Source organism: Brassica napus (assembly GCF_020379485.1).
Source record: "Brassica napus cultivar Da-Ae chromosome C2 unlocalized genomic scaffold, Da-Ae chrC02_Random_18, whole genome shotgun sequence".
Classification (NCBI taxonomy): domain Eukaryota; kingdom Viridiplantae; phylum Streptophyta; class Magnoliopsida; order Brassicales; family Brassicaceae; genus Brassica; species Brassica napus.
Window position 1 is genome coordinate 4,254 of NW_026014154.1, and position 26,605 is coordinate 30,858.

General features: G+C 38.9%; 1 long non-coding RNA gene across 1 annotated transcript; it reads left to right on the forward strand.

Moving 5' to 3' along the window:
* The first annotated feature begins 1,761 nt into the window (after positions 1 to 1,761).
* On the forward strand, positions 1,762 to 3,719 carry LOC125594622. The gene is made up of 3 exons (XR_007329928.1): positions 1,762 to 1,863; positions 1,929 to 2,261; positions 3,660 to 3,719. It is a non-coding gene; the product is annotated as an uncharacterized LOC125594622 (long non-coding RNA).
* Positions 3,720 to 26,605: the final 22,886 nt, after the last annotated feature.

Here is a 26,605-nt window from a genome sequence, read left to right on the forward strand (position 1 = left end):
GCATGGTCGGTGGATAGGGCTTCGTTTCGATGAGATGAACACAGGTGTGGGCTTGCATGCACGAAATTCGTCACTGTTAGAATGTTATTCAAAATTTATGAACGGCCAAAGCTTAACTTAAAAAGATGGTGGTTCCTGCGGCGATTTCTTACTGCAGCGAACAGTCATGACGAGACTGGCGTGAACTCGTGGTGCGGTGACTCCGGCGACTTGGGTTGTCCATGCAGTCTCCATTTCTTCTCTTTATCTCTCTCTCTCTCTCTGATTTGCAGGAACTAAAACTAGAGAGATGGTGAGTTTTATAAACATTCAATTGGGCTTTGGGAATTGGCATGGGCCTTAGCAGGCTAACTAATTCCGAGACCGAAATTTGGGTCGGTACACAGTTAATACATCTTAAATCTTAAAAGACAAACGTTTTCATGATTAAAAATCATCTAGATTGAAGAATTGTTCAGAATATTTATATAATATCATATACTTGTTGGTTAGCCGGTTATTACAAATTATAACCAAAAAAATAAATATATAATTTACCGGATCCCAACATAATTCCTCTATAGCTATTTTCGTAATTAACAAAGTGCAATTTGCTTAATATTGTTTTTACAACTTTATTACTGAATATTGCATTTTAAATCCGGCTATTGACCCATGGTTTAGATTTTAGATCATAAACACTAAACCCTAACCGTTAAACTAAAACTAAACCATAAACATTTAAAAAACCACAACTCTAAAATTATTGGTTTTACATATTCTAACAAATGTAAGTTTCAACAAGTTTATTAACGGATATACCATTGTTAATCAAGATAGAATTGGTACTAGTCATCTATTAAATCTTAAATTTTCTTACAAATGTTTTCAGGATTGAAATCAACTACATTGAAGAGTTAAGATTATTGACACAAAATCAGATACTTGTTTTGATAAGCCGGTTATTACAGATTATAACCATAAAAAAAAACAGTTTACCGGATTAAACAGTAATTGTCCAATAACCATTTTGGAAATTTAAAACAAACATTTTTCTAAATATATTACTACAATGGGTTGTTGTTTTTGATGAGAAGCTTCTTCGTCGTTGAAGATAAAGACATATCTTGGTGGGACAACAACGAGAGAGAGAGTGGAAGGTAAAGACATATCTTATGGGACAACAACGAGAGAAAGGTTGAACAAGAGTCATTTTTCAGAAGATAAGAGAAGTAAGCATGGAATGTGTTTGGCTTCAATTTTAAGTCCAATCTTAGCCCGAATAAGAAATCAGCTCCAGAAAAACCACTACTATAGCAACAAAAACGAAGGAGGAATGACCAAACTTAGCTCCAGAAGAATCAAGCAACAAAAAGCAATTCCACTAAGACAATCAATGTCAATCTGTAACCTTTTTTCATAATATAGAGTAGATAATTTTATCTGTTTGCGAGACAAAATCGAAAGAAGAAGGACCAAACTCATCAATGAAACCAATCTGATGTTTTGGTAATTTGAATACGAACGTAATCGGAACACAGAGAGATGTGCCATGGCGAATGAAGAAAGTCTGAGTGGCGATGTCACAGTTATAGTGCACAATTCTGGTTCCACTGAGAGCGGCCATGGAAAACGCCATGTGGGACTCGGACACGGCATACATTGGCGAAGCGACACAGTGGATCGATAGTGGAACATGCTTGCTGAGGCAGTGGTAGCGAGACGGCGTCTGTGGAGAAGTCGATGTGCGGTAGAAATATGTTGTCGTAGGTATAAGAGTATCCTGTACGGATAACATTTCTGCTGAGAATCCATCCTCCAATCCCGACATCTCCAGTACAACAATGGCGTTGCCGCCAATAGAGAGAGAAATGAACAAAGAAGGTAAGAAGACAAGATCTTAGAAACTCTCTATTGATCGCTCATGCCTAAAGAAGTATATACATTAGGAACAGCTCTCCTTTCGTCGGTGTAATGAAGACATGCTATGAATAATGTAAACCCAAGCGCAAATGCTGGCTGCAATGAAAGGAAACATGGCAACGAATTAAGAATCAAGTGAGAGCAACAAAGGGGCCTTCGCAGACGTCCCCTCTTCTTCTTGGGCGGCTCTCCAACATGCGACACATGAATCCACTCCATCTCGGGCACCGGCTTTGCCCTCTTCGGGTGTCTTTTCCTCACTTTTCCAGATTCGCCTCGGGTTCTGGTTTAGGAAATGATGGAACAAACTAGCAATTCTGACGCCTCTGCTCCTCCAAGATTTGGCAATGAAGCCACAGGTACTTGCGCTTTAAGTATGTATGTCCTGGGGGAACTCCCTGACACTTTTGGTGTAGAGGGTTCTGCCGACGTGTGGGACAGTCTCTCTGTCCCACGACGCTCACGATCGTCCCACGATCATCACTCTGCCTTGCGAAGACATCCTGCATGTAAATATCCGGTCATAACCATAATAGAAATATAAATATAGTTGGTGGTTTGAAAACATTTCGCTACATTTTTAGCTGCTCATAACTTTCGCAAACACTTCTTACAAACTGAAATAGGTTTTCAAAAACAGCGGAAATGCTAGCTCCTTAGGATAGCACTAACGAATCTTAACCTGGCTCTTATATACCAATTGTAACGACCTGCTCCCTCGTCGTCCGACCAGGGTTCAGAGCGGATGTTATGGACACGCATTTCACTTTAGACAATCCGAGATATCCCGTTACTAGTCCCATGAGTCAACGAACGCCTTCTGTGAAATCCAACCCACCATGTCCACATAAATCTACTTACAGTCATGCGCATATGGGAAATAGAAAGTAAAGGCATGAGTAAATGGGTAACTCAGTGAAGCTGTTCTAGACAAGTCTCCCCTTAGGAAACTCTATAATACTAAATGCGGGAATGTGGACTGACTAGCCACTGACGATCATGCACACATTAATACTTCATAACATCATTTTAATCATTTTAACTAAAATGCTACATCAACCATTGCAATAACCCACTCGTTACTACACTGGACTTGACTACAACCACTTAGACTCTAAGGACCTATGGCACGCTCATGGATGTCCCTCCTCGTGTCGGCTTATCCCACAAATTCTACTTTAACACTGTCCCATGTCTTCTTGCGCAACTACCAGCTCACATCCATTTGTGACCCCTTTCTGCCATGCGGTACTTGCTGCCACAACTTGGCATGACTCAATCTTACGGCGCTCATTAACACTAACCGTCATTTTGCGGTCTCATCATCATTAACTCATCATTACTTTATAGACGCCATCCGCTCTCGATATCTTAACATCACTTCATTCTCATTATCATTACCATTCTCATTAACTCATTCATTAGGCGCCACCCCTTCTTGGTTTTACACACACACTTCACTTCACATCACACATAATCTCACATACTAACATTCACATCTAATACCTTAAACGTTCACTTCTTTCTACCCACTTAGCTTTTACCAGACATTTAAAACAAGGAGCATAACAACCAATCACACAAGCATAATAGCAATCAATCATTCGCAGCGACACAAGGCAGTCCATAATTGTCCTTAACTGGTATAAGGGTTCTTATGTCATATGATTCATACATCTATCAATTTAGCATCCATTATAATCTATCAACCTAACATCAAACAAGGTCTAACCTGGTCCAATGCATATCAATCGCAGTTCTTCATACTTGATGATGAGGACATCAAGTCATCATCAGAAAAGGAGAAAGGAACCAAGAGCAAATCATTGGAGAACATGAAACCGAGAAGAGCTAAAAAAGCCAACCAGGACATATGTGCAATCAAAACGCCATATCTTACAAACCAGGAGGAATTTATTCATGAAACTGATTTTTCTGGATACTACACTCAAAAAGAGCACGCGAATAATTAGTTTCACATCAAAAGGATTAATGTTCTAGAAGATATGCCATTTTCAAGTCAAAGGTGGCTTGACTTGCCTTATCTAGAAGACGTTGCGCTACTTCTAGAAGCACTCCACAACCCCTTAAGAAGCAGCAGCACACACTGGATCAGGCGGATCCTTGAAGAATACAATCAATCAAACGGAACTAACATGGAAAGTTGGACAATTATTTGGTTTGATCATTACTAAACCAAGATATGGAGACCAGGAGACATCTTACATCTACCAGAGTATCAAGAAGAAGAATATGGGAGCAGTTTACCTTTTGGATTCAAGCAGCATTTTTCTCTAAGATCTCCAAACGGCTCTTTCCATCATTCTGTGGAGCTTTGAAGATACTTCAGTAAATCAGGATATTCCCAGGCGTCATCAATTCATGCCCAAGCTATAAAGACTCAAAAGAATCCCTTCCATCTGGCCAAATTCCCCCAAACTACTCCAACCGCAAGTTTTTTTTTTTAAATGTTGAAGGTTTTCTGTTTTTATTCTTTTATTTTGAGCATTATATAAGCCTAGTAGTATCAAAATTGTAAACCCACTTTTTATCTAAGTATTAACTAGAAAGTAATGTGTTTCTTTTCAAAGAAATGTGTCTTTGAGTTGTTTCTTGTCTTTAGATTCATTTGAGAAATTCATTTGGTTCTATAGAATTCTGGATTAGGATTGTTTGTGAGATTCAAACAAGTCTGGTTCATCAAGGATTGAGAGATTCAATCACCCCATAGATTGAGAGAGTCAATCACCTCTATCCACCGCTGCTGAAGAGATCTGTCCATCAGAGTCTTGTGAACTTTGTGTTAGCTTAGGCTTACATCACATCGTGATGTCCAGTCCTCATCACTTGGAGCCAAGCTTACATGGAGAATAACAGACGGAAGATGGTTATTATTTCTTATTGTTGGATCGAATAAGAAAAAGCAGTGAAAGAGTTTTTATCATCCCACTAAATTATGATTGTCTTTTTTCTTGAGACGCAGAGCTAATCTTGTTTTTTGGAAATTTAGATTTTGAAGGAGAGGGCTTGGGGTAGTAATATCGATAGCAAGAACATGGTGGGCTTACTCTCACAGCGATCTCGGTCTTAAAGATTTTGAGTGGGGTCATGCCCATCCTTTATGGAATCATAGAACGGATCCAAATGACTCGACAAATGATTGCTGAAACCAAAGATCCATTTTACCAATATGGTGCTTGATGGACCCAATTTCGGTCCATTCGCATTTGGGCCATGATAAAGATGGGTCATGTAAGGCCAAGCAGAAACAAAGGCCCAAAACCAAGAGGACGAGTTCAAACTTAGCGAGATCAAAGCCGCAAGATCGAGGGAGAAGTTGAGGAGATCTCGAAAGGGATCGGCTATAAGAAGGAAGCTAGAACAAGAGAGAAAACACGTGAGAAACCCTAGAGAAAGCTTACTACTACACACATCGACCTCCTTCGAGCTCGCATTGAGCCCTTTCCTTTTGTCGATCTTCTTTGTAGTTTCCGATCTCATTCTTCATTGTATTCAACCATATTTAAACAATACAAATCCATTCTCGCCACCGAAATCTGATTATATCGTTGTGTTCTAAGAATATTGTCGCCCACATCCTTTTCTCTCCTTTTAGATTTAACATTTAATCACTACAAAATACTTAGTGAAGATTTTAGGATCTACATTTGGCGCCGTCTGTGGGGAAGATAACAAAAAAGCATCCTTGTTAAAAAACTGTGATAAAGTTTCTAAGCACGACTATGGATCCCAACCAAACCCGATCAGGCCACATCAGGCATAAGACGATTGATATCGATCTCCCAGACCGGGATCAAGAAAATTGACATCGCTGGAAGACCCTGCTTACAGTGATTTACCCCACTAAACGAGAACAAAATGACCGACCCAAAAAAGAAGTCCCTGCCAGAAAGCGAGTCGCCCTCTCAGTGACAAACGGACCGGCACTCGATCACAAACAACGAACGAATCACACGTCGAACCGCCCATACCCAGAGGAGAGGTATCAGAAAATAAAAGCATCATCTTCTATGAACATGAAACGATTAGCTTGATATGCCCCACTATGACGCCCTAGTTATGCACTAGAGCTCGGGGAACTGCCTTTTCAAAGATCCTCATCGAGACCGGATATTGCAACTAACGTCCTCTCACAAAAGATCCCCTGGTCAATCAGACACCCAAACCCGATAGTTGATCACGAGGTGACACCCCTCATTAGCGTCGGGGGGACACACAGTGCAACCATTGGGAACTGTATCGATAGTCGTAAAAGCTTACGACCTCGAACTGAAAACCGAGTTCGCAGTAGCTGATCATTTTGGTCTCTACGATGCCATTTCTAGGACGCCCTTGGCTGCGCGAAATGAAAGACGTCCCTCGATCTACCACACAGTGTGTGAAGTTCAAATCTTCGACTGGCAATAGAAACCATACGCGGGAGTCAGAAACAGTCACGAGCTTGCTACATGACCGGATTCCAGAAGATGTACCTCCGGGAGACGAATCAGACGCGTGTTCGCAATCTATCAATTAGAGACCTGAGAAGGATCACCCGATTGCTGTCCCTTTAGATGAGCGTTTCCCAGAGAAATGCGTCAACATCGGAATGACCTCTCTCCAAAAATTAGACATGAGCTATTTCCTTTCTAAAGCTAAACATCCAAACATTCGTATGGTCCGCAGCAGACATGCCGGGAATCGACATCAACTTCCCACGATTTAAAACGTCAACCCGACATTCAAACCAATGAAAGCAAAAACAGAGACAGTTAGGACCAGAGCGAGCTAAAGCCGTAAATGACGAGGTCGGCAAACTCTTGAAAGTTTGGCTCCATCCGTGAAGTCCAATACCGGATTGGATCGCAAAACCTATCGTTGTAAAAAAAAAGAGAAATGGAGATTGTGTATTGATTTCAATGACCTCAACAAAGCCTGCCCGAAGGACTACTTTCCATTACGAGTGTGTATTGATTTCATGACTTCACATCGATCGACTGGTAGAAGCCACAGCGGGGCACGAGCTACTTTCTTTCATGGATGCCTTCTCCGGTTACAATCAGATCCTCATGAACCATCACCGAACGCGGCAGGTGTTGTTATAAAGTAATGCCCTTTGGGTTAAGAACGCCAGAGCCACGTATAAAAGACTGGTGAACAAGATGTCTTCTAAGCAGCTCGGAAAAATGATGGAAGTCTACATAGACGACATGCTGGTTAAATCTTCAAAAGCCAGCGATCACGTCCTCCCAGCTCCATGAATGATTCATATCCTCGATAAGTTCGGGATGAAATTAAAAACCCAACAAAATTCACATTCGGAGTGGCTTCCGGAGAATTCCTCGGGTACCTCGTGGCGAAATAGATCTCTGCACTCATCGACACTCTACCCCCACCAAGGTCAATAAGAGAAGTTCAGAGACTCAGAGGTAAAATAGCCGCATTAAATCGCTTTATTCTCAAGATCTACAGATAGATGCCTCCCATTTTACAAGCTGTTAAAGGAAAACAAGAAATTGAATGGAACGAAGAATGCAGTTGATATCACTCAAATTAACCTAAGGAGTAATTTGTACTCTCTAAAATATGAGGTCAAGTTGCAGTACTTAGAGATCGAATTCACGGGGAGCTAAGACACACAAAATATCTAGAAGTTATGTGGTTAAGCTAGGCAAACATGTTTAAATGTAAATAACAGTGGTGGACAAGTAATTGTTTCGGTTGATTGATTGGGGTTTGAAGACATATATGAAATGCGTTGAGACTTAACGGTTTCTATTCAGACAATCATGATTATAGAGATCTAGATATTTAGCATATATTGGATATTCTAGAACTCAAACAGTGACCAACTTCCGTATTTTTTCTAGACTATCTATTGCCAGATCTAAGACCTCAGCTGTCGCTTGTTGATTGAGAGTGTCGATCGATACCAACTAAAGATTGTCGATCGATAGACCTTTCATCCCGTCGATCGATGCAACTATTGAGTTGCCAATCGATGAACCTTTTAGGAAGCTTTACGCACGGGTTTGACGTGTTCACTAGGTTTAACTAATCAGCTTCCGATTGTTTCTAGCATCCTAGCACAATCTAAACTATTTCAGACAGAGAACCAAGCTTCCGCTTGAGCCCTAATATCTATATGCAAGGTCCTATTTAGCTATTCTAGAACATAGGCATTAAGAACAGTTTAATTGATGGATATCCTAATACTTAGCAGTACTATATTTTGCGATAATCCGTTATGAATATCTGAACCCTAAATCTAACAAAGAGAACTACTCACTATAGCTAAGCAATTCATTACAAAGAAGTAAGAAAACTTCAAAATAGAATAAAGTAGAAACACTTGGATTTCCAATCACAAAGCTCTTGGATCTTCTCTCCAAACCTAAGACTCTAAGTGTTTTGCAGTATGAAAGTAGGAAAGTGTAGAAAGCATGTGTTGCCTAGAACAATGGCAAAGCACATAAATATTTGGTTAAACTCGTCAGGGGTAATATGGTAATTCTTGTGGGACTTGGGCTTAAAGTCGGCTGAAACCAATCTGGCCTTTGCGCGCTACGCTGTCGATCAACAACACAGAGTGTGTGTCGATCGATTATCATCTTCTATCATCGATCGCCAGCCTGGTCGATGGTCAGCTACAGGTCTTTATCATTTTATTATCAATCCCCACACAAAATCACCACTTTCCTCCAATCCTCCAAAATCACTCCAACTGAACATACTAAAAGACTCCAAAAAAAACTATAATGTATCTAAAACACCTATATACGATGGCTAAAAATGGATAAAATCCATGGTATATCAACACCCCAGACTTACTCTTTTGTTTGTCCTCAAGCAAAACAACGTACAGTCTCCCTGGAAATGGTTTGAAAACAGCAGGGACTTACACACATTTTAAGAACTTACGATCATCACCTCAGCAATATTGCAAACAACATCAAATCAATCTTAACTTAGAAGTATGTTTTATGCAATATCCTAGTTTAGCAACCAATTCCATTCATCCAACATTTAACTAATCATGTCTGACTAACCCTCTACTAACCTCATTTCATTCATATAAATAATAAAGGTGTAGGCTTTACCTTGGGAGTAATCAATCATTGAACACATGGAATCAACTCAAACAAGTATCTGGACCTAAATGTAACTTTTTCGTTCCCCTTCTCTCTCTCTCTCTCTTTCTGAATCTGATTTTTTTTTGTTTTACTCTGGAAAATTTGTAGGCGAATAGTGGGGTTATCGATAATGTATCTACCCCCTCGCTTCCAAACAATGTGTGATCATTCTATTAGAGTAGAATATGAGGTTGCAGGAGACATTCCTCACCCCTCTACACCGCAAGAAATCATCTCAATCTTTTTTGTAAATATAATATGGATGCCAAAGAGAGGTGGAAGGAAAACCTGGGATACTAAGTCTATACCTCCAGACTTGCAGGTGGATTCCGATCCAATGTATACCAAGCCCCAAATAAGCAAGTTGAGCTCAATTAGGTTGGAGGTCAGCTTGGTTTTTTCAACATTCTCAGAAAGTGTGAATTATTGGCATGATGACCCACTTAGCATCTATAGTACAATCTCTGCAGTCAATAAATCTAAGAATAGTGCTAAAGAGTGGTTAGATAAGTAAGGAAAATTGTAAAAGTTCATTGTCCCCTTCTTGACTTAATAAAAACTTTTTGAAATTTTTTATAAAACTCATAGGTAAATTAAAATCAGTAAACCTCCCCCCCAGATTTAATTACACTGTTCCCATGTATATCTAGTCGGAGTTTGGTGATAACAAAATCATAAGGACAATATGTAACAAGGAAAACGACATACATGAACGCTGATGTCGATGTCGATCGACACAGGGAAGTGTTTATCGATCTTTACTGGTGTTGTGCTGTCGAACGATGTTGACTTGATCTCATCGGTCGATGACAAGTAAACGGCTCCATGGTTCTGTTTTTTGGTTTTTTTTATGTTTTTCTATTTTTTTAATAACCTGCTTTAAAAGTAAAAAACGAAAATAATAATCGTAAACACTAAAACTTAAAGAAAATACCTAATATTGGGTTGCCTCTCACTCAACGTTTTGTTACAGTCATTAGCTTGAATTTGGAGGTTTTTTTGGCTAGTAATAATCAAAGTGACCACTTGGTTGTATGCCAGTGTCCACTTCATCTTCTCTTTGCTCATCTGAAACCAAGTGCCAATGAAGCTTCTTATGGCATCATCTCTCTGGTCCACTGATTCTTTAATCTTTCTCTAGCAACCTCACTTGCATTCATCCTATGCTGAAGATTCCCAATGCTGTGCTGTTACATTCCAATTTTGGCATGTGTTGATCCTGAATGTCTTTCAACCTCTTATAGACATCATTTTTCAGAAGCAAGTCGTGAGAGAAAGTTGTTAGGAATTTTGTATAGGATCTTTGTGAGTACCACGGAACGATGGACAAGCTTTGTATTTGGTAAGGATTTGTGAGTAAAGAGATTGGAAAGAGACGTTTTATCAGGTCAAAGAGCAGGAACTACACAATAGATTGATGTTGAACCCTAGTTCTAGCCTAGCCGCCTAGCTCTAATCTCTTAGTCTCCAATGTCGATCCCTTGTTCTATAGTTTGGGCTCCCTTTATATAGTCGTCTTTAGGTCGGTCTTAGTAGTCGGCCATAGAATTAAACTCTTCCATATTCAGAAATATGGGAGGATCCCCGTATCGGAAGATTTATATTTCTCCTTCTCCCGAGGAGGGAATGCTCGCGAGGGTCATCCCCGGGGTGTTTCCTAGCAGAGACCCGAAGCGTCTCCTAGCGAGGATCCGGAGGCCAGTGTCCTGCCGGGGTCTGGAGGAATTCAAGGTTTGGTTCGGGTTTGTCGTCGCGACATCGCGTCCAGGTTTGTTTCGAGAAAAAACCTTCTCTCTTTCTTAGTACGTGCGTGTTGATCGCTTCTGGCACCCCCTTTCGTCTTGCAGTTTGTTTTGCTGATTGACGGGATAATCAGCAAATGCGGATCGGAGGTCGAGCGTCTCGAAAAGTCGTCGCAGCTCGAAGGGAAGTTGAAGGTCATCGAGGATGCTCATTCCCTCGAGGAGGCTCGGTTTGAGTCTAGGATCGGCGAGATTGAGCGGATCTTGGGAAGACCGCAAGCTCTTTGCTTAAGGCGAAAGAATCAAGGGCATCCAAGTTTTCGGAGTTGCGTCGGCTAAAGCGCAAGGTCAAGAGTGGAGAGGGATCATCGGGTTGTGTGATCAGAGAAGCCAAGGAAGTCATGCGCGCTGAGTTTCAGACCTCTCTAGCGAGGATCGCTGATTTCCCCGACTCCCTAGCGCCATCCACGTCAGGCATTTGGCTTTGGCCGGGGTCGAAGGAGGACGAAAGAGGTAGGTGAGGCGCTGTGGGAACATAATTCGAAACTGTCAATTTACGTTAAAATTAGGAAACTAGTAAACCCTAATTTCCCGGAGGTCCCGGATCTCTGCGAGAGCCAACGGCAAGTGACCAAATATATGCGGAAATCATGAAAAGATAACAAACGAGTTTAGAAAACAGTAGATCTTATTTCGAGTCCGGTGAGAGCGTTGCGATCATTACAAGAGATCATAAAAGCTTTGGGCGCAAAGGCTGTCAGCGAGTTACCTAGTTCTAGTGGCCTAAAAGCTCAAACCTAGTTGACTCGCAGCTCGATAACAAAAGACGAGAAAATACAGAAAGGTTTTTGATTGATTTCGGACTGAACCTTATGAAAGCCTGCCTACGTACCCCTTTCAAGGATCAAGCCGAACGTAGTTCAAGAGTGAACCAAGAGATCGAACTGCTTGTGCACGTTCGTCTGGTAATCGGGTGCCAGTCATGGAAACAGAGCATGTCGAGAATAATGCCTCAGAGTTTCTAAATGCCGAGAGTTCTGAGTCTAAAAGTTGTCCCTCATGCCTCTCGCCTAGGACTCCTTATATATTCGCTCCTAGGTCGGTTTACAACTTTTTCCCTTCTGCCCTTAAGCCTTAAGGTCATAGCCTAAAATGGAGAATATTCCATTTTCCCGATCTTTGTAATTATCTTCAAAATTCGTATTTATCTGCGGAAACTTGACATTTATCTTTCCTTGCGAACCAAGCATAAACCATCCCACGGTTTACGGGCTGCTGGTTAAGAAATCGTAAGGTGGGCTTCGAGTCATACCTTAGGTCCCTTTGGGCCGTCTTTCGACTTGAAGCTTTTATTACGACTTCTTTCGATAAAAACAAACTTTCCCCGAATTTTATCGTAAAGTTTGATGATGACTTCGAATGGCAGAAAACATGAAATGGGTTCGCTACGGTCTTCGGGAGACAGCATCGAAGGTAGACGAGAATGCATGGATTCGCGTCGTATCGACGTTTCAGAAGAGCTTGGTCACTACGTAGTGACCGAACGGAACACACGCTCGTTCGCTACGTAGCGACCGAGCGGGACGGACGTAGCGACCGAGCTTGGCTCGAGCTCGGTCGCTACGTAGCGAACGAGCGGGACGTGTTTTCGGTCACTACGTAGCGAACGAGTTGGTCGCTATGTAGCGACCGGGCGGGACGGACGCTCGGTCGCTACGTAGCGACCGAGCTTGGCTCAAGCTCAGTCGCTACGTTGTGACCGAGCGGGACGTGTGCTCGGTTTGCTACGTGGCGACCGAGCTTGGCTCGATCTCGGTCGCTACGTAGCGACCGTGCGACCTTTTTTGGGCTTTTCTCTCCGATGTCTCGTGTTTCTTCTCCGCAGGGCTCTTCGTAAGAATAAATCTTTTCCGAAGATTTATTTTTCGTAAAAACGTTCAGTCCGATTTTTACGGACTTTCAGACATTGATTCCGTCGTGACAGATTTTGACCCCCAGGCGCCTCTGTCTCCGCGACCCGAAGTGGCCATGCTTTCCATCCGTAGGGCGGAATTGGTGATGCGGAAGGAGACTTTGACCAGTTCCTAGCGGCCTGAAGTCTTAGTGCATCCTTTCCATCTCGTTCGGATGAGCATGAGGTCAGGGTCCCGTAGCTGAGGACGGCGGAGGAAACGCGGCTTCGATCCCGGAAGGGGCATTGGCGAAGGTGAAGCTCCGCGTGTGGAGGATGATTGAGTTTGGAGTCTCGTGTGAGACTTTTAATTCTATGTTTTTGTTCCGGTTAATTGTGGCCGTGTTTTTATCATGGGACTGGCCGCTTGTGGCTTTGAATCCCCGTTTCTCTCTGCGATTTTTAAATGACTTTGTTTTTGCGTTTTTTCAGAGCTTATTGAATCATTTATATGGATGTAGAGGGAAGACTACGAGTTGTCATCTCGTAACCTAACTCTGGGTGTACAGCTGTATCCATGATCTGTTTCGGGAATTTTCTGCAGTAAACTGGCTGGATTTCGGAAGATGCTCAAATATCATGCAAGAGACAAGTTTTGGATCTCGTATCAGGGTATTGATACTATGCCTTGAGATGTTAGAAACCAGTGTGCTGGTTTAGGGTAAGACCTAGGTCTAATCACGCTTTAAGGGGTGCAATGACTACTTCGACTTACGTTTTCCGTATCGTTTTTGACCTAATTCCGTCCTGCTTTAAAAGTCCGCGATATGTTCTCGGCTGCGACTTGTATGGTTGGAATCGAGCATCTCTTCGAGGAAATTTTTTAAGTCTCCCGAAAGTGCTAACCAAAATTTTGGATTTTATTTTGTATGGCGCTATTACCCTTGTGTGTCGGTGTTCGTGAGCTATCTCTACGAGATGGCTTAGTCTTTTTAGGACATTAAGAATTGTTGTGATCAGCAACAAACTTATCGGTAGATCTTACCGTTTTATTAGATCTTCGCGAAGGGTACGTGTTAAGAAGGTGTTTTGTGTTTTATAGTCGTGGATGGACTGAGCGTTCTTTTTGGAAAGTTTTTGACGAAAAAGGGTCCTTCGGGCATTAGCGACGTCTCGCTTTTCCGAAGGTTGTTCGTTCGTGTGATAGAGTGTCTTGATGACATTCAGGCTTTGGGATGTTTCCGTCCGCTGCGTTAAAAAGAAGTTTCAAAAATATCGAGTCTTGGATCAGATATTTCTTTTTGGGAGTATACGAGTGTACGTATACGTACCTACTCCCCCCCCCCTTTTACTGAGGGGGGACAGCTGAGCTCGTCGTATGACGAATTGCCTACGTACCTCTTTCAGGGATGAAGCCGTCTCGTAGTTCAGTAAGAAAAGAGTCTAAGTAAAATCGAGCCGCCTAAATTCTAAGTTTTCCTAAGCTAGCAGAGTTTTTTCTTAGGTCTCAGAATCTCCCCTGTTCGCCCCTGGCTTTGGCTCCTTACATATACCCCTGGGTAGGTTCCCCTTTCCTTTTTCGTCTTTGGTTGAGTTTATCACTTCGCTGAAACTTTCCATTTTTCTTTCGATCTTGTTCTTCGGATCTTGTGTTTATCTCTCGGAAACTTCACATTTATCCTCCTCCGAACTTGACATTATCTTCTTCTGGGTAACAAAGTGATAAACCCATCGTATCGACTGGGCTTGATTTCCGCATAAAATCGTAAGTGGGGCTCTTTGCCGCGTCCGGGGCCCTTTCGGGCTGTTTTTTTTACTTAGAGGTTTTTATGATTTTAATAAAAGAGCGCTTTTCGAAACGACGTCGATTCCGAAGAACATTCAAATTCCTCGTATAGCATAGGAAATTCTAGGTGTTCAGCTAACCTGCCGTTTTAATCGATATCATTCCGTTTTATATCTCCCCAATCGGTTTATCTGAGAAATGAGTTCTTACGGTTTTTAAAATCTTAACCATTTCCATCGGTACCTCCAATCGAGACGAAACAAGAGCGAGTTGATACATTCTTGGGAGAGGAGCTTTGGCGGACGGACAAGACAACAAGTTCGTTCCAGCTCGGCCATCCGCCGAACTGGACTGGTCCAGCAAAGAGATCTACGAAAGCAAAAGAAATAAAAAATGATGACAAACGACAAAAGAAAAGAGAGAAAGAACTTTTGGGGACGATGAGAAGACGAACCAATGTCTACGGACCATTCCCGAGGAATCCGATTAAAATCAAAAATCACCAACTGATGCTGGATTCACCTTAACGACAAAGAATTTCTCTCTCTACCGATCGTCTCGGTTAGGAATACCATCAACAATGGTGCGACCAGGACAGGGAGAGAGAAGCATTGTGCCCAAAATAAACTGTTTCGTTTAAAAGAACACCAGTTGCTGCTTCAACTCTCTCAATCCGAACTCGAGACCCTCCTCTCTGGCACGGATCCACAAAGTCAAGTAGTGACGGAGGAAGTTGAGGCAAATCTAGGTAAAAGCCATCCCTAACTCGGCGAGTGCTTCAAGAATGAAGGAGGGGATGGGAACGACAAGCCGCAATCTCTGAAATGCGGCAATGTAAGCTCCGTAATATCCAGGTCTCACAGTCTCCGGGATTTCGTGATCTTCGGAAGAGAAATCTCGACGCCGTAATCAACCCCACAAAGCTCGTAGACGTCGTCGATATGTGGACCCTTGAGAATAGTTGGGAGATGTGGACCAAATCTTTCGTTTGCCATTTGGAGTCGAGAAAAGGGGTAAGAAGAATAAGCAAAGAGTACGCGAAGGAAAGCAGGGGAACACAGAGAAGTTAGAATTATCTCGATGAAGAAGACGCTGTATTTAGCGGTCAAAAATGATAAAAAATAATTTCCAAAGAAACTTAATCATAACCGGCCACGAACGATCAATCATAGCCGCACGATTCAAAAGGTGGCCGACAATTCTCACCAGACGATATGTGTGGCATCCCACTTCCAGAAAACTCGCGACGACGTCAGAGATTTTGCCCTTTTAGATTCTTGACCATCACTAAAAGGACTGAGGGACAAATGTTGGACCCAATTTCGGTCCAGTCGCTTTTGGCCTAGGATAAGGATGGGCCGTGTAAGGCCAAGCGGAACAAAGGCCCAAAACCAAGAGGACGAGTTCAAACTCAGCGAGATCGAAGCCCGAAGATCGAGGGAGAAGTTGAGGAGATCTCTGTTATATATTTAAGTGAATATGTTTAATGTTTCATGTGAACCAATGCAATTGTTTGTATGCACAGTTTGCAACTATAGAAATAAAACATTGCAACTACTGATGATTGCAACCTTTGGCAATAACCATATTAATTAATTACAACCTTTGGTGATTAACCACTCTTCAATAACCATTGCAACTCTTAATTAACCTTTGCAACTTTTGGTTTAACCATTGCAACTATTGGTTGCAACTCTTCACTCTCTATATAAGAAGGTGTAGGCATTGGCAAATGAAGATAGAAAAAAATCAGAACTAATAGTTAGTAAGAAAGAGAGAGAGAAAAAGATTCATTGTTCAAAGATCATCAAAGACTTTGAAGAAACACATATAAACACTAAAGCTCTATTTGTTTCTCTGTATCTTAGCCTAGAACAAGAGTGAGACTTTGATTGTCTTATCCTACAAAGGGATTTCGTGTAACCCAAAGTTTGGAATATGGTCGAAATACTCTTCAAGGAAAGCACGGCGATTCAATCATTATCCAAGTATATAATTCACAATTTTACGGGTTACAACCCCTAATAACCAACAATAGTAAAGAGTAGTTTCTTGTGAATTATGGCTGGTGAACCGGTGCGAGAGATGACATCAAAGTTTGGAAAGTTAGATAAGTTTGAAAGAGTAGATTTTCGGAGATAGCAAAAGATGATGCATTTTCTCCTCACAAATCTAAATGTCGTGTATGTTCTAAGCATGCCTATGCCTACTGTACCAGAGGATGCTGAGAACGAGTCTCTGGATGAGACAAGGAAGCAACTTAAATGGAAAAAAGACAATTACATATGTCGTGGCCATATTCTCAACGGTATGTCAGATCCCTCTTTGATTTTTATCAGAATGTCGAATCCGCAAAAGAGTTGTGGATGCGTTAGAATCAAAGTACATGGCTGAGGATGCTTCTAGTAAGAATTTTCTTGTTAGTAATTTTAATAATTACAAGATGCCTGATTCTAGGCCAGTTATGGAGCAATACAATGAATTGCTTCGTATACTAGGTCAATTTGCACAACACAACATGAAGATGGACGAATCCATCTCAGTATCGAGTATCATCGATAAGTTACCACCTTCATGGAAAGATTTTAAACACACATGTTAAAACACAAAAAGAAGAGTTGTCTCTGTACAACTTGGCAGCAATATGCGCATAGAGGTATCTCTAAGGGCGCAAGAGGGAGAAAACCCAAAAATAATGAGGCTGGTACTTCTTCCATCAATATGATGGAGGAAGGTGTGAGTTCTAAGAATAAGAATAAGAGGAAACGATCCTTTAATAACAACACTTACAATGGATCTAACAAAAGTTTAAGAGCATTTGTTGGAATTGTAAAACAAGCCGGGTCACTTAAGTCGTGATTGCCGAGCAGGGAAGGATAAAAATAAAACGGGACAAAACCGTTTTGGGACAAGTGTCTAAAGACCAAGGTCCATCCACTCATCAAGGTCAAATCTCTGATTTTAAACTATATTCTAATGTGAATTATGTATCAAAGATTTATGAAGCATTTTATGTGCAGGATATGAAGTGGCATGGTGGATTGACTCGGGAGCAACAACAATGTTTGCAAGGATCGTGAATGGTTCACTACATATGAGCAATTTCAAGATGGATCTATACTTCATATGAGAAACGAATCATTGCCTCTATCCTAGGTCGTGGAAAAGTGTGTTTAGAGTTTAGTTCTGGAAAAACCCTTGATCTTAAGGATGTACTTCATGTACCCGGAATTAGGAAAAACTTAGTCTCTGGTAGTGTTTAAATAAATGTGGTTTTAAACAAGTGTATGAATCCAATTAGTATATATTGTCGAAGTTTGGGGATTAAGTGACGGATTTTATGTATCTTACTCGGGATTAAGAAATGGTTAATTCCATGTTCTCTTACTCGGGATTAAGTGACGGATTTTGGGCGAAGCCATGTTAACGGCTTGCTATTTATTAAATAGAGTTCCTAACAAAAAGAACAAAATTACCCCTTATGAACTTTGGTATAAGAGAAAACCAAATTTGAATTATCTTCGAGTTTGGGGATGTAGGGCTGTTGTAAGACTACCCCAACCCAAGATTAAAACCTTGGGAGAGAGAGGTAATTGCATTTTTATTGGATATGCAGAGCATTCCAAAGCTTATAGATTTTATGTAATAGAACCTAATGATTCAGTAGCAGTTTAACACTGTAATTGAATCAAGAGATGCAATTTTTGATGAAAATCGGTTTTCATCTATACCTATGCCAAAGGATTTGGTACGTAGTTCAATAGGGCTAATAAAGGAGAACACACTTTAGTGCCTCCTGACATGTCACCTATGCTCCGTAGGAGCAAACGAGGAAGGATTGAAAAATCATTGGTCCTGATTTTCAATATATATTTAGTTGAAGGATCAAAAGATGAGATTGGTTTCCAACACTCATATTGTTATCATATTGATAATGATCCAAGAACTGATGGTGAAGCTATGAATTCTCAGGATGTTTCTCTTGGAAGAACCAATCAATGATGAGATGGACTCCATCATGGGAAATAATACTGGGTCTTGTCGGATCTCCCACCTGGTTGCAAGCCTTTAGGCTGCAAATGGATCTTCATAAAGACGATAAAGTGATGGAACAATAGACAATTTTAAAGCACGATTGGTTATTCAAGGCTTTAAACAAAGGGAAGGTATTGATTATTTCGATACATATGCTCCAGTTGCTAGGATCTCTTCTATAAGATTATTAATTGCTTGGCAGCAATTAATAACCTTGTGGTTTCACCAAATGGATGTTAAGACAGCGTTCTTAAATGATATTTTGGAAGAAGAGGTGTATATAAAGCAACCTGAAGGTTTCATTATGCCTAGAAGTGAGCATAATGTGTAAGTTGATCAAGTCATTGTATGGGCTAAAGCAAGCACCTAAGCAGTGGCATCAAAGGTTTAATGAGGTTGTCTTATCAAATGGTTTCCAGTTAAACCAATCAGATAAGTGTTTATATAGCAATTTGATAAATCTGGAAACGGAGTAATCATTGGTACTGAGTATATTGATAAATATGTTGATGACATATTGATCTTTGGTACTGACCTTAGACAAGTAGAGCTTACAAAAGCATTTTTGTCATCAAATTTTGCAAGGAAAGACATGGGGGAGGCGGATGTGATTCTTGGAATTAGAATCAAACTGAAAACAAAGGACTATCTTTGACACAATCTCATTACATTGAGAAAGTTCTTAAGAAGTTCAATTGTGAGAATTGTTCTCCATGAGCACTCCCATGGATGCGAGTGTGAAGCTTATGCCTAATACAGGACAAACAATCATAAATTGAATATTCACAAGTGATTGGCTGCTTAATGTATGCCATGACGAGCACTTGGCCAGATATAGCTTACGCTGCAGGAAGGTTGAGTATATACACTAGTACTCAACATTGGCAAGCCTTAAAAAGGGTGCTCAAGTACTTGAAGGAACATTAATTATGGTTTGTCAATGTGGATTTTCTTCGGTGCTAGAAGGATATTCAGATGCAGTTGGATTACCAACATACAAGATCATTATTCTACAAGTGTTGGGTATTTTTGCTTGGGGGAGGTGCCATTTCATGGGCTTCTAAGAAGCAAACTTGCATAACAAGTTCGACTATGGAGTCGGAATTCGTAGCATTAGCAGCTACTGGTAAAGAAGCAGAGTGGCTAAGAAACTTAGTATACGAGATTCCATTATGGCGGAAACCAGCATCACACAATTCTATCCATTGTGATAGTCAAGCTACCTGGCTAGGCCTATAGCCAAGACACCTCGTACACCTGGGCGTATAACATAGCCCAGTACGTGAGCTGATCACTCACGGGTGATTACAATAGAGTTTGTTCGGTATCAACAAATTTAGCAGATCATTTGACGAAAGGATTTGCTAGGGACTTAGTATTAAGTCGGTTAAGGGATGGGTTTAAAGTCCTTTAAAATCTTTAATGGTAGGATACCTAATTCCCCTCTAATATACGACATTAGATGCTGAATTCAATGTGGAAAGCCTACACTTAAAGATTGAAGCACATTTTTTTTATCATCCCAAGGTATGTGCTTGGATCTGCAAGAATGAGATAGGTTGAAATATTATTCTTAAGAAATACTTAAAAAATGCATTTACCAGGTGCATGAGTGAAAGTATTTACCTATATGAGTGTGAAGTGATGCCGCTTCAATAAGCTGAGACTTGGCTTTGTACGCGCTCAAGAATGGATAGGGACACATGGCTTATAATAGTGTCAATTATAAACTCTTAGAGTAGTGTGAAAACACATGTGTGTAATTATCTTCATGTGCCCAAAATGGGTTAAAGGATTCAATCCGTAGGACATCCCGATTCTCGGACATTTGGAATGTGTAGTACACTAAGATGGAAATTCAATTCTTCGAACATTTTCATTTATGCATGAGTTTCATATATGTATTATTTATTTAATGAATCTATGATTACACTTAAATTGGGGAGGAAATGTTATATATTTAAGTGAATAGGTGTAATGTTTCATGTGAACCATTGCAATTGTTTGTATGAACAGTTGCAACTATAGAAATAAAACATTGCAACTATTGATGATTGCAACTTTTGGTAATAACCATATTAATTAATTGCAACCTTTGGTGATTAACCATTGTAACTCTTCACTAATCATTGTAACTTTTCATTAATATTTGCAAGTTTTGGTTTAACCTTGCAACTATTGGTTGCAACTCTTCACTCTCTATATAAAGAGGTGTAGGCATTGGCAAATGAAGATAGAAAAAAAATCAGAAACTAATAGTTAGTAAGAAAGAGAGAGAGAAAAAGATTCATTGTTCAAAGATCATAAAAAGACTTTGAAGAAACGCATATAAACACTAAAGCTCTATTTGTTTCTCTGGTATCTTAGCCTAGAACAAGAGTGAGACTTTGATTGTCTTATCCTACAAAGCGATTTCGTGTAACCCAAGGTTTGGAATAGGGTCGAAATACTCTTCAAGAAAAGTAACGGCGATTCAGTCATTATCCCAGTATCTAATTCACAATTTTACGGGTTACAACCCTTAATAACCACAATCTCTAAAGGGAATCAACTATAAGAAGGAAGCTAGAACAAGAGAGAAAACACAGTGAGAAACCCTAGAGGAAGCTTACTACACATATCGACCTCCTTCGAGCTTGCATTGAGCCCTTTCCTTTGTCGATCTTCTTGTAGTTTCTGATCTCATTCTTCATTGTATTGAATCTTATTTAATCAATAAATCCATTCTCGTCAACCGGAATCTGATTAATATGTTGTGTGTTTCTAAGGATATTGTTGCCCACATCCTTTTTTCTTCTAACATTCAGTCACTACAAAATACTTAGTAGCGTAGATTTTAGGATCTACAGTGCTTCAAGATGAAGATGACATTCCAGGGTCTAATGCTTACATTACTGGACTAAATCTTATTGGTGGAGTCAACTCTGTGTCATTCTGCTCTCCAGATCACAAAGATTGAATTTTCAAGATTTTTTACGTTGGGCGATGTTTTAATGTTTTTCTGGTGTTTTTTGTTTTTTATTTTCCAGGGATGGATAAACGGGCCCGTTGAAAAACGACGGTGGGGATTCCATTGAAGGAATTGTATGCAGAGTTTGTTTGAATGATCCAAAGAAGTTCAATTAGCTGTTACTGGTTTCTTTAATAAGAGCTTTCAAGGGCTTCCGCCATGGCTGTTGTTTTGTAGTTGAGATATATCATGCAGAATGTTGAGATGGTATAATTCTAAATTGTATGGTTTTAATTTTGTTTTTTTTTTGGAATGCAATGTGTAGTGATCAGAGAGATGTGTAGTATTAAATTTCAATTGTTGTCTATGTTGTATTGAGTTGTATGGTATCTGATTATTCGGGGGGGAAACCGTGTAAAAGTTTTGTTTGGTGGTTAATTGTTTTCAAAGACGAAAACATATCCTAAACCCTAAAATGTAGAAATCTGTATCAAATTACAATAAAACATGTTTCAGTATAAGTCATGTCGCGAGTCAGAGCGTGTGGCTACTGATAATGGATTATCTAATGGTCTTCGAGCTAGCTAACGATGTAATCAACTTGTCTGTGTAGTCAAGGATTATGCAACAAAGCACTTTTAAGTTTCTCTTTCGGAGAAGTAACAATACAAGACAATGAGAAGAGAGACAGAAAACATGAATGCATTCTATTAAAGATGGTTTAACTTCAATTAACCTACAGATACATAGTCTTTTGTACGGCAAAAGTCCGTATTAAATATTTTGAATCTCTTATATATTATTTGAAAAACATTACAACATTTGAGTTATGACACGTGTTAACACCGTAATAGTTTTTAGATTCTTTAGAGAAAATAGGTTGGTTCATATACATAGTCTTTTGTACCATCAAAACTCCATATAAAATTTGTGAATCCCTTATATATTATTTGAGAAATATTACAACATGTGAGTTATGTCACGTGTTATCATCATAATAATTTTTCAAAAAATAGGTTGGTCCATGTAAATATATATTATAATATAAAATATAACATATATATAATATATAATATAGTTTTTTGATTCAACATTTGTGGCCTTCTAAACATTATTTACTTTTCAGTACTACATAGATGTTTTGGAATACAATCACTTATGGTCAACTATTTGCATTTATAAAGAAAGAAGGATTAGATATATGTCAAGAACAAAAGATAAGAACGTAATGATAAATTTAAATTCAAAATACTATGGGATCACTTTGTGATCAATATGGTTATAATCAACTTAACCATCCGTCCAAGAATTAAACGATTAAAAATAGATATAATAAAACTAAATATCATCATAAGAATAAAAGACCTGGACATAAGTCCACAGAGTGTAAAATGAAAAAGAAGATAATTGAAATATTCCAGATCAACCAGATATACAAGAAAAATAAAATAACTAAACTATTATATTAGAGTTAGAAACATCGGAAAAATCGAGTAGTGATAACTTTATAAATAAGAAGAAATAGGAAATATTAGTGATTCTTCATAGAATCACAAGAATGTCAGATAATTTTATGTAATTGTAAAACTATTAACGTTATGATAAAAGATGTTGATAAAAACATTTGCTGCTAGATATAATTGATAAATTGACGACCTGAAAATTAAAAGAAATTTTTAACCAAACTAAATGATATAATATACCAAGAAAATCAATTATCTAAACCCTCACCTCTTAGTTTAAATAAAAATATTTGAAAAATATCCTACACAAATTTATATTTTATCAACAAGTAACTACCGAGAATTACAAAATGAAGTTAAACAATTAAAGACACAGATCAAGGAATTACAATTAATAGTAAATCAACACGAATTAAAACAATACAAAACATGCTAGATTATCATTAATCGAAGCAAAAAATAATATTCAAGCATCCACAAGTAATTCAAATCAAGCATCCACAAGTAATACAAAATCTAGAAATTAATGAAAAAAGCAAAATAACTCTGGGGAAGACTATATTCAAATAATTAATAAGATCAATTATCAAAAATGGTATACAATATTACCTTACACGTAGGACATGATTTCAAAATAAATATAATAGCATTAATGGATACAGTGCTGACTACAACTGTATTTGCGAAGAATTATACTATCCAAATATTATGAAAAAACTACTGAAAAATTAAGTGAGCAAACGGAAGTAATTTAAAGGTTCAATATAATACCATATACCATATGCAAAAATATGTAATCAAGGATATTGCTATCTTCAAAAATCAGTTCATTTTAGTAAAGAACTTAACACAAGAAGTAATATTAGGAACTCCATTTTTACGCCAATATATTCCGTTCAAAGTAACAGAAATAGGAATAACCACGAAAGTAGTAAAAATCAATGGTATCAGAAGAAAATACATATTTTTTACCATTGATTTTTACTACTTTCTTTTATTTTAATATTTGAATTATTGTACTTTGATAATTAATTTGATAAACAAAGTTTTAATATAATTTTAAACTTAAGAATTATACACAAATATGATTAAACTTACTTTTTATTGATCTTGAAATGGTATACAAGTTTTCGAGATTAGAAGATTAAAACTTAAATTTGGAAAATTTCTTGGAGTTTTTTAGAGAGAAGGGAGAGCTTTTAGGGAGATGAAAGTTTAGAGAGTGACATCGCTCGTGTCCCCTTCCTTGATCATGAATGCGTATTTATAGGCAAAGGTTGCTTGAATAAGGTCTTGCAACGTGTCATCTTCTAGTGGTGCCGACACTTGATTTAATACGTGTTGAGTCTTGAGTGGTGCCGACAATTGCTGTTAGAGACTGTTGTCATTTTTATGCAGAAGTCTTCATGTGGGCCCCATGTGGGCCCCACCATTGTCGGCCGGATTCTTTCTCGGAAATTCTTGCATAGCTTCTTTTTATACATATTTACTCTGTATATTATTTTGTAGGTAGTAGTAATAAAAATACAGAGAAGAAAATATAGAATAATGTACAGAGTCCACTAGAATATACTTGGAAAAACCGAAATTTTAAATATATAGACATATTTTTCACGCTTTTTTTTAAAGATCAAACGGATCCCTGGCCTAATGGGCCGCCGTAAGGATCTTTGGGTTGCGTATTGTCGACTGTTTTGGTTATCGTCGTCGGTATCATTTTTTCCGTCCCAAATTGCGCTAGCATTCGGCGAAAAGTTTCTTCATTTTTTTTTTTTTCTTTTCTTGATGATTTCTGGGAAGAGGAAGAGGTAGTTGAACTTGTTGGCTTGATGTTGGTCTTTTTTTGCGGAGTTGGATTTGTTTTGGATATTTGAGTTGGGTTGAGAAGAGGTATGGATTTGGATATAGTTTGGATTGCGGTTTTGGTTTTAATTTGTAATGTGGAAGTATTTTTGGATATTGGCGAGGGAAAATCTGTCGATGTTAGATTTTTTCCCACCATTTGACTCTGAATTCTCCAAGAGAGAATAAGGCATCTCTCCTGAAGAGCGATAGCGAGGTAAAATGCCATGAACATATCCATGGGATGCCCATGTCAATATGAAACCAGATTTTGTTTAGAGGCCCAACTGGTTGATCAAATACGTGTTTCCTTGTAGAATGGGTAGGAGGTCTTGAGTACTTCTTCGGGGTAGATTGGATCTGCTGGGTCCGAACCAGTACCACCATTCGTTGAACCATCCTGGTATTGTCTTGTGTGCAGTTTTGATTAAAACTGAAGAACCAAGAGTGGTCATAGGGTCTGAGTAAAAAAGCTCGGAAAAAGGCATTTTTTGTAAACGTATATGTGTAGCCGTCGATATAATATCCTGGGGTGGAAAAAGGTTTTGGTTGTATGATGATGGATTAAACAAGGTCTTGGGTAGAACAAATTCGCAGGAATTTGCAGGTTGAATAGTTGATGAGGTTTTGGGTTTTTCTCTTGTCTTTGTAGTGGGTGATTTCTATAGATTTAGAGTCTACTAGAATATACTCATAAAAGATGGTTTTTGGTTATGTTGTCTGTTGGCCAGGGACTGTCTTCATAGAAGACTCGATTGTTGAAGGTTTTGAGTTGAGTAAGGTTTACTGGTTGGTGAATGGGGTCGTCATCATCAGGTGTTGCTTATGAGGTTTGGTGTAGTAGCTGGTTAGTGTTTTAGGTATGTTTGAGGTCGTTTTTGGGTTGCTGTAGATGATTGTGTTTCCGCCTTTGATGACTTTTTGGCGCTGCCTTTTTGCATAGAATAGAGGAGGATATTCTGCTAATGCTGAGTAAGGGTTTGGAGTTAAAGTTCTCCTTGAAGAGTGGTTGGGTTTTTGATATAATCCGATGGTGTCATCGGCTTTTTCATTTTCTCGTCACTCATCTTGAAATATTTGTTGTTGTTGATTATCTGTGTCGATTTCCCTGTAAATATTCTCTTGTAGAAAAATCGGGTAAAGAATTTTTTTCTCCTTAATATATATTGAATTTCAAAATCAAAAATCGAAAACTGATAATATTGCTTTGCCACCTAGCAAATATTTGTTTTGAAGATACTAGATTTTTGACATCTTTTTGCAATATTTTCTTTTGCTGATTTGCAATCTACTCGTCATAGAAATTTTTTATTGACTAAATCGTCTTGGAATTTTGAGATACAGTTAAAAATCGAAAGAACTTCCTTTTTAACTAACTTGTGAATAATGTTTTTGTGGGCCCTAACCAGATTCCCGAGTGAATAGAACTATAGATTCTTCTTTTGAGTTCAGTAATTTTTGCTTAAACCCCCCCCCCCATAACCTATTTCGGAAGCATCAATTTTCAACTATCATGCCAGCTTCATGATTGGTATAGATAGACATGGGAGTTTTTTTATTACCTTTTGCTTAACTTGTTTAACTAAAAGAGTATGTTGATTAGTCTATGGTTTTGGATTCTTTTGTAACCGTTTGAAATAAGGGTTGAATTTGTTTTTTTAAGGTTGGGTAAGAGTCTGAAACATAGTTTAGATATCCTAAAAATTCTTGTAACTGGGTTTTTCTCTTTTAATTCATCAGGAAATTTATCTGCAAATTCAATTGATTTTGAAATAGGTGTGATTGTTCCTTGATATATATTATGCCCCTAAGAATCTTATTTTTGTTTGTTTAATAAAGAAATTTTCTTAGCTGTATAAAC